Source organism: Bos grunniens, chromosome 27 (assembly GCF_055505025.1).
Source record: "Bos grunniens cultivar Pamir isolate PY7600 chromosome 27, Bosgru_T2T1.0, whole genome shotgun sequence".
NCBI lineage: Eukaryota > Metazoa > Chordata > Mammalia > Artiodactyla > Bovidae > Bos > Bos grunniens.
In genome coordinates, this window is record NC_141191.1 from 41,345,781 (window position 1) to 41,359,499 (window position 13,719).

The 13,719-nt window shown below is 45.5% G+C and overlaps 1 long non-coding RNA gene across 2 annotated transcripts in view; it reads right to left on the reverse strand.

Moving 5' to 3' along the window:
- LOC147343868 (uncharacterized) overlaps nt 1-13,719 on the reverse strand; it is a 142,359-nt gene that overhangs the window by 39,577 nt on the left and 89,063 nt on the right. The window contains exon 2 of one of the 2 annotated variants that reach the window (XR_015156262.1): nt 8,900-9,013. The exons of the other annotated variant lie outside the window; for it this stretch is intronic. This is a non-coding gene — a long non-coding RNA (uncharacterized LOC147343868). The remainder of the gene's footprint in view (nt 1-8,899; nt 9,014-13,719) is intronic. 2 annotated transcript variants of the gene reach the window in all.

Sequence of the window (13,719 nt, forward strand, 5' to 3'; positions counted from 1 at the left end):
AGAGATAAGCTAACTTCATCAGTGTCAGGGACCTGTTGACCAAAATCACCTGCCTTGATAGGCATGATGACGACCACTTGCATGAGTTTTCTCACAATAGGAGGCCTCGACAAGGAACGTGGAGCTGCTCCAGAAAACTGAGAGAATCTGAGAGGGACCAAAAGCAGGGAGAAGATGCCAGCCCATAATATATCTTGTCAGTCTCCCAGAATCCTTTGCACTGGGGTCCATCTTGGCTGAGAGATATACTTGCCACCAGGAAGGACCCTGAGTCAGAACAAACATGGACCAAGCAAGATGAGAGACAACCAGGCACTAACCCCATTATCACGAACCCAAGACTGCAAACCATGTGGCAGAGCAGGCCTCCTGGGTTCCCTCACCCGCTGCTCTCCGCCCGGGCACCCTTTCCCAATAAATTCTCTTGCTTTGTCATCCCCTGTGTCTCCTCAGACAATTCACTTCTGAGTGTTAGACAAGAGCCCGCTCTCGGACTCTGGAAGGGGTCCCCCTTCCTGCAACATCAGGACTCAGTTTCTCTCCACTGCTGCTGTCTGCTTTCCTGTATTATATGGCCCCTTCTCATGGTGGCAAAGCCCCACCACTCCAGGTCTCATCCCACCAGCTCAGAAATCAACCCCGACACAAAGAGAGCTTCTCTTTTCCAATATTCTAGGTTTAAAAAAATATTGTATGCTAATGGCTGATTCACCTTGATGTTTGGCAGAAACCAGCACAATTCTGTAAAGCAATTATCTTTCAATTAAAAAATAAATACATATTTTTTTTTTAATATCACAATTGGGTCTCTTTGGACCATTGTGTCTCATCTCAGGCCGATCAAAGTTAGGAAACTGATGAGTTGTGGAATATGCCAAGTGATCAGCTCTGAGTCACATGCCTCTCCTGGATTTGGAGTTTCACCCAAGGTACCTAGATTATCACTGGCGGTTGGAATGGTTCCCAAAAGAAACTCTCAAGATGCTAGTACCAGAAAGGGGCACTGGACAGGCGCAACAGTGTGCGCCTAGAAAAGCCAAGGCACTACACCAAAAATCAAAGTAAGGGCTCTTGTTCTGATATAAATACAGAGACCCAGTGCTGGCCTCTGGGCACACGCTGCTCAGATGGAACACTATTTATAACTGTTTTCTCTTAAACTTTCCTTCCCAGATCTGTGAGCATTTATTAAACATGAAGAGCTTTATGCATTCAAATAACAGCGTTTAATCTTTCCCCCTGCCTGGTTCTATTTGCATACCTTTGCCTTCATTCTGCCCTTTCCGAAGATCCCCTGGGGTAAATTCAGACTTGGACCACCGCCTTCTCGCTTGATTACAGACAATTTCTGTTTTCTGCTGCTCACACACTGATGGATGGTGACCCAGTGGGGTCTGCTAACTGCCAGGTTGAGGAAAGGGAGGAAGATTTATAATATCTTGGCCAGGCAGTGGGGAGGAGCATATTTCTTCCTGACTTAGCTAGTAAGCAATTGATGTCCAGAAAAGAAAAAAGAAAAAGAAGTGTTACTCACTTAGTTATGCCCGACTCTCTGGGTCCCTAAGGACCATAGCCATCAGGATCCACTGTCCATGGCATTCTCCAGGTAAGAACACTGGAGTGGGTTGCCATTCCCTTCTCCAGAGGAGCTTCCCAACCCAGGGATTGAACCTGGGTCTCCTGCATTGCCAGCAAATTCTTTACAGTCTGAGCCACTAATTTACATCCAGAAACTATGCTTTTCATGACTTCTGCCTTCATCTTCACGTTGCAGTCTCCCTGTGTGCATGTCTGTGCCCAGCGTCCACAGATTCTCTTTCGATAAGGACATCGGTCACACTGGATTCGGGGCCATCCTGACTCCAGTGTGACTGCATCTTACTGATTACCTCTGCAATGACCCTCTATCTAATTAAGGATGAAGTTTTCAAAGTACGGTCTCCCTAATGAGATTGTAGGTGTGATTTTCACTTGTTGAAATGCTGATTCCTTTTACAAAGTCTTTCTGAGGGTTTCTCTGCAGACTCTGTCTTGTCACATCCATCTCAGGTGACATGCTGTTCAGGATATTGAGAAGAGCAGCTGCGTGTCCCTTGTAAACCTGCACCCTTCTGATCTCACCATGTGACAAACTGCAGGGGCTCATGTGAAAATGCAGAAGCTGGTCTGTTCTCGTAGGTTTACAGCTGTTTTGCCTAAAGTGAAAGCTCCTTGAGGACGGCAACTTTTGCTCATCGAAGACAGCAGAGCATCTGTAGAGGAGCGAGCCTGTACTGATGACATCTCCATCAGTGTCTGCTGACCCAGGATTCGCCTGCTCTGCAACCAGCAGTCTAGGAGTCCCAGCATCTGGGATGGACCTGAAAGGGATGCTTTCAGTGTATGCATTCCTAAGTGATAACAAGAGAGTTGTTCATTTACAAGCATAAGAATATTCAGCGGATTGGAATACCAGTCCAGGTTGCTTCTCATTCAAAACCTGATAACAAGCCTCCACTTCTACTGTGATAATTTTCTGGTTTGGAGTCCTCTTCCACTCTGCAAGCTTGCCAACTCATCACGTAAAGCTCTGTCCTGCTCTTTTCTGTACTAAGGCACTGCATGGCAGTGTCCTGCAAAGACTTCAGATCTGCAGAGTCTCGTTTTGAATCTTTGTTTTGACTCTCACGAGTCTGGGATCCAAAACGTATTTCACATCTATTTTCTCGTCTCTGAAATGTGGGCACGGCTCTTTAACAGCATGGTGCTGAAGTATACCTGTGAGTTGTGCAGCGTTGGGCAACATGGGAGCTCTACCCACCGTGGCAGTGCAATTGTTTCAGGACTTCTGTTCACCACTTGAAATAGTTCTTGGTTTCTGTGTTAGTGACCACATAATATTGTCTTTCACTCTCATCTTTACAGAGGCTTTCCCCTTCCAACCCTCAAGGCAAAATGCTAGCCACCTGTTTTATTTATTAACCCAGAAGAAAAAAAAACCTCTCTGCTTGGTCTGCAGCCAGTACACAAGAGCACTCTTCCAGGCCCAGGATGGCTCTGACTTGGACCACGGATAACACCATCAGCATCCCACCAGAAGAGCACGCCAGAGGAATGACAGCCATCCCAAGCCTGATGCTGTGTTGGCTATGGAACTGTTTGCTGTGAAGGTAACAGTCAATTAAACACACACACTTCTCAGGGGGTAAAACAGACACTTTTGTGAAAATAACCTTCACTAGGAATTGAGCTCTATTTGATACAAAGCATCACTTACTACTGAGCAAAACACATTTGCTGAGACCTGTTCACCCTAGGCTCCTTTTCTCACTTCTTCATTGCTCCCAGATTGCTTGTTCAGAGGATGCTATCATCTGCCAGCTGAAGGAAACAGAACCAGTTCATAAGCACGTCTCTGGCAACAGAGACCTAGGCAAAGCAACAGCTCTTGAGGGACTCTGCGTATTTCCTTACTGCATACTCAGAGTCCTTAGCATCTGATTATGGGGCTTGTTTTCCTGGCTGGTCACTCTCACCTTTAACGTGTATGTTCTGCTTTAAGCTCATCCCTTGGGGTTTTAGCCTCTGTCATGTAGCTCCTCTTAGGAAATTTCTAAGCAACTCATTCCTTTAGTAAACCTAAGAGGGTGAGTTTCCACTAGGAGTTGAGGATACATGTATAAATGAGCCACACAGGAACACAACATCGGATACAACAGCTGATGGAAGTGCACAGGCTGTAAGCCCCGGGGCAGCATGGAAACAGCACATCTCATCAGAAACTGAACCTTCCGAGCAAGTCCCTCCCCCACGCTCCAACAGTAAGGCTGCACACCAGGGAAAATGGGGGAGAGCCATGATCTCAGATGTCCTGCCCAGCCAGACGTGACCCTCAGGCGCAGGGCTCCATCTGTGGGAGGAGAGTTGGCTAAGAAAACAGGGGGTCAGGGTCTCAAGGATTCTGCTGCTAAACGAAGCAGAAAGAACTGTCACATGGGGTCAAAGGGTTGACTACATACTTCTTCACTCCTCTAGATCTTGGTTTCAAGGTTGTCAGAAATGATTCCTCGTATGCGAAAGGGGTTTATGGCCGTTCATTCATGAGGACTCCCGGGTAATTCTCTGACAGGCCCAGGAGACAGAGACTGAGCTGTGGAAATCACCTCCTGCACCCTCAGCCCGCCACCCGCTGTCCCCACCTGGATCCACACCGTGGCCAGTCTCACCTCCTGCACCCTCAGCCCGCCACCCCCTCTCCCCACCTGGATCCACACCGTGGCCAGTCTCTGATGGAGTGATCGTCATTCCTGTTATTTTTATTCTTGCTCTTATTTTTACGGAATAAGAATTTGTTTTCTGCTTTCTTGCTGTGAAATAACAGCTCCTTGCATTGTATTTCATAAACGCCAAATTAAACGGATGGAGGGCTTGCAGCAAAGAATTTTCTTTTCTTTTTTTTGTAAATTACATGTTTAGGAATCTGTAGGTAGGCTAAGAGGATAACAAATTCTGAGGCTAATTCACAGGAAGGCATGATCCTTAAATTGACCACAGCTGAACCTCTACAGGACTCATTTTATAAACAGAATAAATCTCAGATAATACAATGAAGGGCTCAAAACCATCTGTCAGGGTGCTTGATGGAGACATGCAACCTTCTGGTTCTAATTACAACTGGAGAAGCAGGTACCAACAGGATTTACAGAGAGCAAGACTCCCTCCCGTGTACCAACAGGACCTGTTTCTTTTCTCTACAGTCCAGAATGGAAATAAATCCGACATCACTCTGCTTCTTTTTAACGCCAGTAAATTCTCAAGTGCTGCCCATAAGGCCCCAAACATCATTACGGGGTCAATTAAAGTCCAAAAGAAGAGTTTTTGAGTGGGTCAACCCACCATAAAATTTCTTCATTACTTTTATTTGGGGCTCCACAGAAACAAATTATTTGGGGGCAGGTCCTCAGAGACAAGGACTCCAGTATAGAAAGTTTATTTAGGACACAAAGAAAACACCAGAAGGGGAGTAGGAAGTGATGGGGGTGAGGGGTGGGAAGAGAAGGTGGCCAACAAGAGTTGTGGAGCAAGGCACCCGAGGGGTGACTGGAGCTCACCCTGTGGAGACTCTGGGAAGCAGTATAACATTCACACCAAAGCATGTTCCCATGTTAGCGTTATGGGCTGAATTACATCCCCAAAGAAATGCTGAAGTCCAAACCCTCAGGACCCGAGACTGTGGTCTTATCTGGGACTAGAGTCGTTGCAGATGGAATTAATTACATGGAGATGTGGTCCCATTAGAACAGAACGGGCCATTCATCCAGTATAGAGCTGTCATTACAAGAAGATGATGGGAAGACACTGGGAAGTATGCCTTGTGAAGATGGAGCAGAGATGGAGTGACACAGCTGAACACCAAGGACTGCCAGCAACCAAGGTTTCTAGTTAGAGTCTCAGAGAGAGCATGCTCCTCATGACAACACCTTGATCTTGAACTTCTAGCCTCCAGAATCGTGAAAGAATACATTTCTGCTGTTTTAAGGCCGCCAGCGTACTGCATTTTGTTGTGGAAGTTCCTAGGGACACTCGGTAAGGATCTGGGCTATTTATCCACCACCGCCTGTCAGGGGTTGAGGGCTGCTCGACCAATGGCTAAGGAAAGCCACGCCCACAGTTCTTCTGAACTTTCAGACACAGACAGAGCAGCCTTTCTAGGCTCCAGAAGAGTCCTCAGTGTAGAGACCCCCACACGGGAGGTGTGCCGGGAGCACACGGACATAGTCTGAGAGGTCAGAGCTGAGTTTCACCTCCGTGTTGCCTACAAGATAGAGTCCACCTCTCTAGACAGAACAAGAGCAATGTGAGGTCTGAGCAGGGCTCAGTGAGCTCTTGCTGGTTTGAAGACCGACTGAGCCAGGGCAACTGCCTCTAGAAGCCAAGCCATGTGGGGCCCCCTACTGACAGCCAGCAGGGAAAAGGAAAACAAGATTCTGCCAACAACCCGCATGAGCTTGGATGTAGATTTTTTTCCCCCGAGCCTCCAGAGATGTGCCAGCTAGCCAACACCTTGATGCTGGCTTCTTGAGGACTTTTCAGGCCGCCGAGTACTGGTGAGGCTTGCCATGCAGCACAGCTCACTGAAACAAGGCCTTATGCCCTTTTTCACACGGGAACACTTGCCCAGATAAGTGTGTCGCATGCACTCTCTAGCTTCACCCCAGCCTTGAAGTCAGTCCTGTAGAATCATCCCATTTCACAGATAAGGAAACTGAGTTTCACAGAGGTTGAGCAACTCATATGTATTTACCACGAATGTCCCTGTTATCTCTACTCTTGCCTTTTAATGATAAAGCAACACTTGAACCTCTGAGTTTTTAAGGTCACTTCCCAAAGCGTGCCACAGAAAGAGATTCCGGCCCAGACACTGACAAGAGCTGGGCTCCCTGCCCTCTTAGGAAGGCACACGTCACTGCTACAAGGCTTCCATATGCATGTGCCCAGAGGCCTGCTGACTGCTCCAGGAAAGCAGCGGGGAGCAGAGGCCCTCTGGGGCAGCAAGGGTCCACCTACACTCACCATATGTCAAGTGGGGACAGGTCAGCATTTGTCTAAGAGGTAAGCATTCTCAAAGTTGTCACCTGGGAGCATATGGCCCTTGGGATAGAATAAAATGCCCCACTAACATGCCAGGTGTTCAATACCATTTGCCAAAAAATATATGTTATTTACGACAGCTTTTTAATTTCTGGAGGGAAGTAGAGAGAGAGTTTTTCCTGAGGCAACTTTCTAGAACCACTCAATTATACTCAATAAGCTGCAGCTACCATATACAGGGAAAATGTATAGCCAAGCAGTGGTGAGATTGTGCCATGCTCTTAAAAGTATGGCCCCAGATTATAATCTAGTCTATTAAATATCATCCATATGACCAAACTGAGAAATAGGCAAGAGATCAGAACAATCGCTTCACAAATACAGGAATCCAAGTGTCCGATAGACACACGAAAAGACGTTCAACTTCATTAGGGCGTCAGAGAAATGTAAACTAAAACTCCAAAGAGGTGCCATTGACAACCCACCACATGGCTAAAATGGGAAGGACATGTTACATCGACTTGTAACTCAATTGCTGACATGTGTGGGGCCTGGCTGGAAATGTCAAATACTGCTGGTGAAAGGCGTATAAGTTGGTCTTTTAGGATAGTCTTGAGCAGCATGTACCCAATCTGAATGTACTTTTACTATAGTGAAGTGAAGTCGCTCAGTCGTGTCTGACTCTGCAACCCCATGGACTATAGCCCCCCTGGCTCCTCTGTCCATGGGATTCTCCAGGCAAGAATACTGGAGTAGGTTGCCATTTCCTTCTCCAGGGGATCTTCCCAACCCAGGGATTGAACCTGGGTCTCCCTCATTGTAGGCAGACGCTTTTACCGTCTGAGCCACCAGGGAAGTCCAACTCTTACTATGTGACCTAACAATTTCACTGTCTGGTATGCCCAGCAGAAATGTGTGCTCACAAATTGACATGCAAAAGAGTGTTCATATATGCCTGGATCATCATGTGGTGCTTGAAAAGTGACTTCCACATAGGAGAGCCAGGCAGTGGTCCCAGGCTTCTCTCCCTCTGACAGACACCTTCTCTGGGGTGTCATCTACTCAGAGCCCCCTTAGAAGAGTGGCCCATTTATGAGCTGTGTGGCTTTGGACACATCATTTAAGCATCAGTTTTCCTATCTTTGAAAGGAGGTCATCGTGATGCTAATTTCATAAGAGCTCATAACGTTAACATAGACACAGCAGCTAGAACAGTGCCCAGCACCTAGTAAATGCTCCATCAGGGTGACCCCTATCAAGGCTCTCTCCATAGTTACACTCCAGTATGCAGGCTTCCCCGGGGCTCTAGTAGTAAAGAACCCCCCTGCCAACGCAGGAGCCACATGAGACACAGGTTCAGTCCCAGGGTTGAGAAGATCCCCTGAAGGAGGGAATGGCAACTCACTCCAGTATTCTTGCCTGGAGAATCCCATGGACAGAGGAGCCTGGAGGGCTGTAGTCCATTGGGTCTCAAGGAGGCAGTCGTGAATGAAGCGACTTAGCACGCACATGTACATGCACCGGCATATTTCAGGTATTCTCAGGACAATTCAGCTTGGGGTGAACTCCCTATAAGCGCTCCAGTCAATGGACAGGTAAGCATCAGTGATACTGCTAAAATCACTATTATTCGATTTTAAAATTATGCACCTATATTACTCTGATCAAAAAAAATACTAAATTAAAAAGGGGTTGATCTTTGGACTCACTGGGTCTTTAGTAGAAAGAACAACACAGCTGGTAGTATTTATAATAAAATACAGCAATGCATAAATTAAATGTGTTAATAGCTTAAAAAATACCACCCAGGTCCACTGGATGCTTTATGGGATACTCAGAAAATCATGGTCATCAGATGGTCCTTAGTTGGCCAAAGCCTGCTAAAATGAAGACATAAGAAGGGAGCAACATGTTTTTGTTTAAAGACAAATGAAATATTCAAACATTTAAGACTATATTGGCTCTCAGTAATACAATCTGACAAGATTGTTGGATGACTGCTTTCCCAGAGTAGCCCCTGAGTTCTTGGCTATTCTTAACAATCCGGGCTTTACTTGGCTCTCCTGTGAGATGGTAACCCCAGGCCCGCCCCGTGCAGGCTCCCCCTCCCACTGCCTGAGGGAGGTGGGCCCAGTCCCCGGGCCCTGGAAGCCCGCTGGCTCAGGCCGAGGTGCAGCTGGTCCCTGAGGGCGGAGAGCAGCTGTGGACGCCAGCCCATGACACCGCCTCCTGCTTCCCGACTGCGTCTGGGGCACCAGGAGAAAGCAGAGAAAACCTGCTTTTGCTCTTCTCATTCCTTGTTTTGCTTGGCAGAAGAAAAGGAACCTACCTTCCATTGAAAGCTGCTGATTCAGCTGGTAATGAGGCTGAAGAAGCAGCGTACAAAATCTGCAGGCCACTCTCCGCTTGGGATGAGGGAGTCTTTGCCAGAATGCTCTTTATGCTGCAAGACCAAGTGGCAAGACATTTAATGAATGAAACTTGGAGAGAAGTTAAAGATCTTAGTTATGTGAAAAAAAATCAGGAAAAAAAAAAAAAAAACGGCAGAGTCAGATCAGATCAGATCAGTCGCTCAGTCGTGTCCGACTCTTTGCGACCCCATGAATCACAGCACGCCAGGCCTCCCTGTCCATCACCAACTCCCAGAGTTCACTGAGACTCATGTCCATCGAGTCCGTGATGCCATCCAGCCATCTCATCCTCTGTCGTCCCCTTCTCCTCCTGCCCCCAACCCCCCCAGCATCAGAGTCTTTTCCAATTAGTCAACTCTTAGCATGAGGTGCCCAAAGTACTGGAGTTTTAGCTTTAGCATCATTCCTTCCAAAGAAATCCCAGGGCTGATCTTCAGAATGGACTGGTTGGATCTCCTTGCGGTCCAAGGGACTCTCAAGAGTCTTCTTCCAACACCACAGTTTAAAAGCATCAATTCTTCAGCGCTCAGCCTTCTTCACAGTCCAACTCTCACATCCATACATGACCACAGGAAAAACCATAGCCTTGACTAGACGGACCTTTGTTGGCAAAGTAATGTCTCTGCTTTTGAATATGCTATCTAGGTTGGTCATAACTTTCCTTCCAAGGAGTAAACGTCTTTTAATTTCATGGCTGCAGTCACCATCTGTAGTGATTTTGGAGCCCAGAGTAGGGGGAGAAAAAAAACCACCAAGAGCAAAGTAAAGTCATCATGAGCCTGCATTGTTGGGAACCCCAAATGTCTACTATACTCCCCTCGCCCCAGCTCCAGGGCACAGCCTCATGGGGCAAACTAATCACAGAATTCCCAACTCCTTTGTTAAGGGCCATTTTCCAGATAAATCAATTGTATTTTTCTTTTTTAATTTCAGTTTTATTGAGGCATAATTGACAAGCGAAATTATAAGACGTTGATATTTAAAATGTAAAATTGGTGCAGCCACTGTGGAGAACGGTGTGGAGGTGCCTTAAAAATCTAAATATGGAGTTACAACACGATCCAGCAACCTCACTCCTGGGCGTGTACTGGACAAAACTCTAATTCAAAAACACACACGCAGCCCTGTGTTTACAGCGGCACTACTGGCAACAACCGGGACATGGAGACAACCTAGATGTCCCTCGACAGACGCGTGGATAAGGAAGACGTGGCTCATGTACGCAGTGGAATGTTACTCCGCCACAAAAAGGAGGAAATAACGCCATTTGCAGCAACATGCACGGACCTGGAGATTATCATACTAAGGGAAGTGAGTTAGAAAAAAATACATGCTGTATTACATCACTTACGTGTGAAATCTAAAATACGACACAAACGAACTTACCCAGAAAACAGAATCAGGAACATAGAGAATAAACTGGTGGTTGCCAAGAGGGAGAGAGTTGGGGCGGGGGGAGAGTGGGAGTTTGGGGTTAGCAGGTGTAAGCTATTGTGTATAAGATGAATGAACAACAAGGTTCCACTGTCCAGTACAGGAAACTACACTCAGTATCCTGTGATAAACCACAATGGAAAAGAATATTTTAAAAAAGACTTTCTATAAATATATATATGGCTGAAATGCTTTGCTATACCGCAGCAATTAACACAAAACCGTCAGTTATATATTTCAATTTAAAAAACAATAAATGATATGTACACTGTGGTGATTTGTTGTAAATATACATTGTGGAAGGATTTTTCCCACCTCGTTACACAACCATCACATCACTTACCTTTTTGTTTTGGTAAGAATATTTAAGTTCTACTGTCTCATTAAATTTCATTATTATAATAGAATATTATCAACTGTTGTCACCATGTTTTACATCAGATCCTCAGATTTGTTCATCTTACAGCTGAAAGTTTGTACTCTTACAAGATCTCCCTCTTTCATTCACCTCCTGCCAGCCCATGCCAACCATTTTTCTTCTCTGTTTCTATGAGTTTGCCTCTTTTTCCCCAGATTCCACATCTAAGTGAGACCATGCAGTATTTGTCTCTCTCCATTTGGCTTATTTCATTGAGCATGCTACCTGCGAGCTCCATACACACTGTGGCAAATGGCAGAACTTCATCCTTTCTCATGGCGGAACAATTTTCCATTGTGTGTTTATGAATATCTGTGTGTGTATTTGTGCATTTGTGTGTACCACATTTTCCTTATCCATTCTTCCACTGATGGGCACTTAAGTTGTTAACATATCTTGGCTGTTGCAAGTAGATATTTATTTATCTTAGACAAAGGATTTGCTTTAGGGTTGTCCCCTCTGTGTAGTATTCAGCAATTTTGCTCAGTAATTATGGGAAAGGAAGAGAAGCGAAAAGCAAAGGAGAAAAGGAAACATAAGTATCTGAATGCAGCGTTCCAAAGAATAGTAAGAAGAGATAAGAAAGCCTTCCTCAGCGATCAATGCAAAGAAATAGAGGAAAACAACAGAATGGGAAAGACTAGAGATCTCTTCAAGAAAATTAGAGATACCAAGGGAACATTTCATGCAAAGACGGGCTCAATAAAGGACAGAAATGGTATGGACCTAACAGAAGCAGAAGATATTAAGAAGAGATGGCAAGAATACACAGAAGAACTGTACAAAAAAGATCTTCACGACCCAGATAATCACGATGGTGTGATCACTCACCTAGAGCCAGACATCTTGGAATGTGAAGTCAAGTGGGCCTTAGAAAGCATCACTACGAACAAAGCTAGAGGAGGTGATGGAATTCCAGTGGAGCTCTTTCAAATCCTGAAAGATGATGCTGTGAAAGTGCTGCACTCAATATGCCAGCAAATTTGGAAAACTCAGCAGTGGCCACAGGACTGGAAAAGGTCAGTTTTCCTTCCAATCCCAAAGAAAGGCAATGCCAAAGAATGCTCAAACTACTGCACAATTGCACTCATCTCACACACTAGTAAGGTAATGCTCAAAATTCTCCAAGCCAGGCTTCAGCAATACGTGAACTGTGAACTTCCAGATGTTCAAGCTGGTTTTAGAAAAGGCAGAGGAACCAGAGATCAAATTGCCAACATCCGCTGGATCATGGAAAAAGGAAGAGAGTTCCAGAAAAACATCTATTTCTGCTTTATTGACTATGCCAAAGCCTTTGACTGTGTGGATCACAAGAAACTGTGGAAAATTCTGAAAGAAATGGGAATATCAGACCACCTGATCTGCCTCTTGAGAAATTTGTATGCAGGTCAGGAAGCAACAGTTAGAACTGGACATGGAACAACAGACTGGTTCCAAATAGGAAAAGGAGTACATCAAGGCTGTATATTGTCACCCTGCTTATTTAACTTATATGCAGAGTACATCACGAGAAACGCTGGACTGGAAGAAACACAAGCTGAAATCAAGTTTGGTGGGAGAAATATCAATAACCTCAGATATGCAAATGACACCACCCTTATGGCAGAAAGTGAAGAGGAACTAAAAAGCCTCTTGATGAAAGTGAAAGAGGAGAGTGAAAAAGTTGGCTTAAAGCTCAACGTTCAGAAAACGAAGATCATGGTATCTGGTCCCATCACTTCATGGGAAATAGATGGGGAAACAGTGTCAGACTTTATTTTTGGGGGCTCCAAAATCACTGCAGATGGTGACTGCAGCCATGAAATTAAAAGACACTTACTCCTTGGAAGGAAAGTTATGACCAACCTAGATAGCATATTCAAAAGCAGAGACATTACTTTGCCAACAGAGGTCCATCTAGTCAAGGCTATGGTCTTTCCTGTGGTCATGTATGGATGTGAGAGTTGGACTGTGAAGAAGGCTGAGCGCCAAAGAATTGATGCTTTTGAACTGTGGTGTTGGAGAAGACTCTTGAGAGTCCCTTGGACTGCAAGGAGATCCAACCAGTCCATTCTGAAGGAGATCAGCCCTGGGATTTCTTTGGAAGGACTGATGCTAAAGCTGAAACTCCAGTACTTTGGCCACCTCATGTGAAGAGTTGACTCATTGGAAAAGACTCTGATGCTGGGAGGGATTGGGGGCAGGAGGAGAAGGGGACAACAGAGGATGAGATGGCTGGATGGCATCACTGACTCGATGGACGTGAGTCTGAGTGAACTCCGGGAGTTGGTGATGGACAGGGAGGCCTGGCATGCTGTGATTCATGGGGTCGCAAAGAGTTGGGCACAACTGAGTGACTGAACTGAACTGAACTGAATTATGGGAAAATTGTACTCTGCTGGCTACCATCTTGTGAGGGATCAGAAAGCTAAGCTAGGAAAGCAAAGCAAAAAGAAAGGAGAACCCTCAATAAACCATGCTTGAGACCTGCCTCACCTCTGTGCTTTTAGGTAATGTGAGCCAATAAATCCCTTCTATTGTTAAAGCCGTCTGACTCCCATGTTCTTATTTGCAACCAAAAGCTCCTAACTGACACACCACTTGAATGGATTAATGCCTGAAGAAGCCAAAGAGCAATGGAGTTTCGGGAACTGGGACAGAGCCTTGAACGCGTCTGAAAATAATCTCATTGAAACACAGTCCAGAAGACGATTAAAGAAAAAAATTCAGTGTGGGAAATGAGAAGTCATTTGCTTAATTAGAGTTTGGGGACAGCATTTGTACAGGGAACATTTCACCCCAATGCAAAGAAGAAAATGACTCACTGTTCTCCAACTGGCAAAAGCTGAAATTCCTTGTCTAAGGGTTATTGTTCTCTGTGATAGCTCCATAATATTCTGCTAACTT